The following is a 6,000-nucleotide window of genomic DNA, read 5'->3' as shown; positions in this document are numbered from 1 at the left end:
GGAAGCTCTGCCAGGGCTCCTATTTCTATTCCTCCCGCCTCAGGCCCCCTTCCAGTCCTCTTGTCCAAATGTCTCTCGTTTCCAAGAGCCCAGACAGAGACAGAGACAGCGAGATACACAGAGACGGAGACGCCGAGGCACCAGCATCCCTCTCCCCACTCTGTCCCGCCCCAGCGCTCTGACGGACATCCCCCATCAGCCAATGGCGCTCGCGATGTGCCCCGGAAGGGCCAATGGGAGACAGAGGAGGGCGGAAGGTTTCCCCGCCCCCACTTCTAGGCTTGGTTGAGCCGTGCAGGTAGGTCCGGGGCCGGGGGAGTCGCCGTTGGCACTGGTGCCCGGGGGGGTGGGGGCACGAGTCGGTAGGGGTGATGGTGGGGAAGGGGAGGCGGCCCCGACTGCGGGAGTTTGAGGGGGAGGCCCGGCCGGGAGGCAGGGGGCCGAAGGGCCCGGGGAACGGGCGCCGCCGAGGGCCCTGGAAGCGGCTGGGCTGGGGGAGCGGGGACGCGTGTGTGGGGCACCGGGACCCCCTCCCCGCGCCCACCCGCAGGCCTGGGCCGCCGGCTGCGGGCCGAGGGGCCGGGGGGCTCTGGCTGCCCGGAGGCGGGCCGGGGCCGGGCCCGGGGCCGGGGGCGCCGAGCAGAGCCCGGGGCGCCAGGCCGAGCCGAGGTGGGACGGACCGACGCGGAGAGGAAGGGAAGCTGCATCCCGCGGGCCGCCCCTCCTGAAGCAAGCCGGGGCAACGGCCGCCGGCGCCCCTGCCCTGAGCCCACTCCCCCACTCGCCCCCACCCTAACAATGGGGATGGGGCCGAAGGAGTCGCCCCTCAGCGGGAAGGTGGGGGGGCTAGGTTTGGGACTAGGGTCCAAGGTGGGGGGAGGGGTGGGAACTCGGGCTCTCCCCTTTCTCTTCTCCCCTTGGCTTTTGCGGTGAGGATCTTGGAGGGGCTATTAACCCCCCTGAGACTTGGGTCAAGAGTCAAACCACCCCCCCCCGCCCCGACTCCGCCCTCCCCCCAAATCCGATGAGCGGTGAGGAAAGTGATGCCAAGTCTTCGAAGCAGAAGTGACAAGCGCATAGCAAGAACAAATCTACTCCAGAGGTTTTTATTTTTAATTTTTCTTAAGAAATCAGGGTACTGTAGCCTTTGATTTTTCAAAATTTATTTTTGCGGGGTGGGGGTGCTGGTTTTTTTTTGTTTTTTTGTGTGTGTGTGGTTTTTTTTTTGTCCCTGCTCGGGCAAGCCTCCATTTTAAGCGAAACAGTAACTGGTTAAGCTGGAATTTTCATCCAGGCCTAGGACTTGAACAAGGATCCGACAAGAGGTCATTTAATCGATCTTCCTTCCTCCACATAAACTTGCCTGCTCCCCATCCTCAAAATTAAGTTGTTTGGTCTGCTTTTAAAGATCCCTAGGAAAGAAGGGCCTTTTACTTGCTTGCAGCACTTAAGTCAAGAATAGATTTTTCATGTAGAATGGGCTCTGAAACTTAAATTTCATAAAATTTAGGACCATCAGGATGATCAGAGAGGTTTTAATTTATTGGATAAAATTAAATGTGGCAAGGGTCTTTTTAGATGGTCCGTTAACAAATCACTTTTCAATAGTGTTTTTGAAGTACCCTGGATAATCATTTTTTCATCTGGGTTTTTGGTTTTCCAATTATTTATTTGATAAGCAATTTTATGTTATCTAAAGTGTTACACATTTAATCCACATTTTATGTAAAATACATTTCTGCATATAGATGGAGATATACATACACACATTTGCCCTTTTCTAAGCAGACTGTGTTTTGTACATCTTTTTAGGATGGTGAGGCAAATAGTACTTTGAATTTCTGTCCAGATAGCTTAAACTGTTGGCTTCTTGATTAGTTTTTAGTCTCACTGAAAGTCCTCTCTTTCAGATACCTTCTTGAAACAAAAAATTTTCCTACCTGCTCATACTTGGTGGCTGAGGGACTACAGAGATTCCCTTCTTGCTCATTTCTGAGTATTGTCTGAACTCTTCTGACACTATGACTGCTCTTTGGATGCCTCTCAAGGTAAGATGTGTTGTTTTTAAAATTAAAGTTCTCATTTTATTATTTTTTTTCTTTAGAATTGAGAATATTCTAAAATCCTTGAATTTGCAGCTCTTCAGCCCTCTTGTTTGACACTCCTTTCCCTTCCAGAACTCCTATTGTGTGTGCCTCCAGGACTGATTAGTTACTCCTTACTTTGGCTACTTACTGTTCTTGATTATTGGTGTTAAAGTATTAGGGAAGTTCTCAGATTAACTTCCATTATAATGATGTGTTTACTTTTTAACTTTAAATCATGACAACCCACACACAGTTGTAAAAATTCTGTTCCAATCTCATAGGATGGATTGACAGTCAAACATCCAGGTCTACTTTCAAACAGGTACTTTAGAGTCATAGGTACTAGGGTGTGTCCCACTGTTGCAAATCTGTAGCTGATTCATGTGTTACAAAAGATGTGTCATTAACCATTTGTTTACTCTGAAACTTCATATAGTAAGTAGATGAGAACGTTCTAAGACCTGTTGGTTTACCCGTACTCTGTTGGAGGGTTCTCCTACTGCCCCCTGGTCCTGTGCATTTGAATTTACACTATTTTTCTCAAATGGGTAGCACTTTGTGTCGAGTTTCATCTCACAAGATAAATTTCTTGGGCGATGTGGCTAGATGATCTTGAGATGAAAAAGCCCTCATTGATAATCATGGTCCTCCAGTCTCTTGGTTCCTTCTGTCTCTTGTACATAGGTGGTCAAAGGACTTTGCGTTAGGACCAAACAGAGGGTAAAGCTTAAGACATACGTAGGGAGGAAAATGGGAGGAATGATGGAGAGAGAAAGGTAAGGAATGATGGATACCCTCTGCCAGCTTTACCAGGTGGCACAGGTTGCCTTCCTTTCGAACTAGATCCTAGTGTAGTTGAGACTATTGTGTGGTGGTCTGCCCTGTGGAATTCCAAGTTAATGCAGTGGAAAAATCAGAGAATAATGCAGTCTGTGTAACTAAATATTTAGACTGAGGGAAATCTTTAGGTCAATATAGACTGAATTCTCATCTTCATTTATGTTCCAGCTGCTATTGTTGGATAATGAGTGCTTATATTAGTATAAAGGAAGCCAAAGTGACACTGTTGCCAGCCATTCTCTTTGTAGAGTTGGAGGGGTTGCATGGGGAATCCAGCCAGCAGTCCTGAACCCATGAGAATTAGAGGACCTTGTACAAGAGTATTTTTCTTTGGCACCGAGTGTTTAGTGCCAGGACCTGGTGGCCCCTATTATCTTCAGGAAGTAGGCAAGGGGCTATGAATGGGTACCAGTTCTCTAGAAACCTAAGGAAATTGAGACCCAATATATCAGATTTTATTTTACAGTCACCTTAGTTTTAACTAAGCTATTAGGTACTTAGAAGCCTGGTTTTGAAGATGTATATGATGTTTAAAATGTTAACTCTAAATCGCTGAACCTGGTGTGTTACAGTATAGTCCCACAGCAACCTCTGAAGTTGTACGAAAGGCCTCTGGCTTGGCAGGCAAACAGAATGGAAGTGAGTGTTCCATACTGTGTGAGTTACCACCTGTTACCTACTGTGTGGCTGCCTTAATCTTATGTCCCTCACCAGTTCTTTAATCACTGGAAGACCTCTTTTGAGTCTAAACAAATTTGTTTGCTATCATTCTCCTATTCCTTTTATTACTTAAAACAAAACAAAAACAAACCATCTTGAAAGCCATAGTGTTTGATCTGGGCAGGGAAAAAAGGGCAGCTTTTGGGAAGAAGAGGATGACATTGAATTTGAAGCATAGAAAATAAAAAAGGGAGAGAGAACTCTCTCTTTTGTTGTGAATGTCCTTAAAATGTTTCTGAGATATATTTTCAGATTACAGCTGCTTATTTTTAGGTAAAAAAAAAAAAAAAAAAAGGTCAGCTAATTAAAATGTATACTTTGGAAACAAAATGTTTGTTTCTTATAGCTCATATATTTTGTTTCTGATTGTCATATTTCAGAATGAACTCCAGTTATATCAGGCATTACTTACATGTTAGACCTGAGTGTGTGCTTGTTTCCATGCATTTAGAAAATAGCGCCAATATGCACCCTTTTCACCAACCAAAGTACCAAAGGAAAGATAAACAAAAGGAAAAGAATGCCAAACAAAAACTCCTCAAGGCGGTTAAGGCACTGTTGTTAATTAGAAATTACTATGGAGTGGTGCCTGGGTGGCTCAGTTGATTGGGTGGCCAGCTCTTTTTTTCGGCTCAGGTCCTGATCTCACTGTTTGTGGGATCAAGTCCCGACTCAGGCTCTGTGCTGATAGCTGGGAGCCTGCTTGGGATTCTCTCTCTCTTTCTCCCTCTCTGCCCCTCTCCAGCTCGTGCACATGCTCTCTCTCTTTCTCAAAATAAATAAACTTAAAAAAAAAAAAAATGGGGCGCCTGGGTGGCTCAGTCACTTGGGCGTCTGACTTCGGTTCACGTCATGATCTCATGGCTTGAGGGTTTGAGCCCCATGTCGGGCTCTGTGCTGACACCTCAGAGCCTGGAGCCTGCTTCGGATTCTGTGTGTGTGTGTCTCTCTCCCTGCCCCTCCCCCACTTGCGCTCTGTCTCTTTCTCTCTCTCTCTCTAAGATAAATGAATGTTAAAAAAAAAATTCCCATGGAGATTATGTACCCCTTTATATATATCAGGGATCTACAGCTTTTTCACTGCTACCCATGACTAAGCACTGTGGATGATGTTTGATGTTCCTGGGTCCAGTGGTCAGGGTTGGGACATGGGTGAGATGGGAAAGGAATGGAGAGGAGGGGGAGGAGAAATGGGCAAGTTGGAGAAAAGAGCAAAGAAAAGATGAGGGGCTGGGAGAAGAGCTGTATGGGCCCTGGCATGTGCTATGACACCACCATCACTTGCCTCAGGTTGCTTTACGGAATGCTGGTTGCCTTGTGTTTGAATTGTGATTGAACTATGATGGAAGCAAGTAAAAAGTATTCTTGACCAGGAGCGCCTGGGTGGCTCAGTCGGTTAAGCATCTGACTTCAGCTCAGGTCATGATCTCATACTCCGTGAGTTCCAGCCCCACATCGGGCTCTGTGCTGACTGCTCAGAGCCTGGAGCCTGCTTCAGATTCTGTGTCTCCTTCTCTCCCTGCCCCTCCCCTGCTCATGCTCTGTCTCTCTGTGTCTCAAAAATAAATAAAAACATTAAAAAAAAAATTTTTTTTAAGAATCCTTGACCAGGGGCGCCTGGGTGGCTCAGTCGGTTAAGCGTCCAACTTCGACTCAGGTCATGATCTCACAGTTCATGAGTTCGAGCCCCGCATCGGGCTCTGTGCTGACAGCTCAGAGCCTGGAGCCTGCTTCACATTCTGTGTCTCCCTCTCTCTCTCTGCCCCTTCCCTGCTCGTGCTCTGTCTCTCTCTGTCTCAAAAATAAATAAACATTAAAGTATTCTTGACCAAAGGGCAGAACTAAAATATAATTCAATATGATATGGAATGGTCTCCAAGATACATAGTTAAGTGATCAAAGCAAGATGCAGAATAGCATGTGTGCCAAATTACCCTTTATGTGTTTTGGAGGAGAAAAAAGGAGAAAAGAAAATTTGTATTGTCTCGGTGTATAAGCCCTTAAAAAAACTTTAGAAGAATAAACAAAATGGTGACTTTGGTTACCTGTTAAGTCTAGGAACTGGGCAGGTAGAGCACAGGGTGAGAAGGAGACTTCTTACTGTACTATATTTTTTATACTTTCTGATGTTTGTATCAAAATAAAAAAATTTAATACAAAATTTACAAAATCCTTCAAAAATAGTATCTCAGTTTTACATCTCTTCTCGTCCTGTGTCTGGAAGTCAGAGAAACAGCCAGGGCCACAGCTGAGAGAGCAGATGGCCTTTGAACAGTGGCTGAAGGGATATATATACACAAAGGGTACTGTCATCTAGGACACATATTCTCCTGAGATCTTGACGAATTTTCAG

At 45.8% G+C, this 6,000-nt stretch overlaps 1 protein-coding gene across 4 annotated transcripts in view; it reads left to right on the top strand.

Annotated features, from left to right (window-relative positions):
• Positions 1–274: 274 nt before the first annotated feature.
• The window catches only part of KANSL1 (KAT8 regulatory NSL complex subunit 1), a 181,174-nt gene continuing 175,448 nt past the window's right edge, over positions 275–6,000 (top strand). Inside the window, exons 1-2 of one of the 4 annotated variants that reach the window (XM_047832333.1) lie at positions 275–298; positions 1,911–2,048. The gene's annotated coding sequence lies outside the window, so the exon portion shown is untranslated. Of the gene's footprint in view, positions 299–904; positions 1,103–1,910; positions 2,049–6,000 lie in introns of those variants that run through there. The other 3 variants (XM_047832337.1, XM_047832336.1, XM_047832332.1) reach the window with 3 other exon arrangements.

The sequence above is a fragment of the Prionailurus viverrinus genome, chromosome E1 (assembly GCF_022837055.1).
Source record: "Prionailurus viverrinus isolate Anna chromosome E1, UM_Priviv_1.0, whole genome shotgun sequence".
Taxonomy (NCBI): domain Eukaryota; kingdom Metazoa; phylum Chordata; class Mammalia; order Carnivora; family Felidae; genus Prionailurus; species Prionailurus viverrinus.
This window is presented reverse-complemented; position numbering and strand designations above follow the sequence as displayed.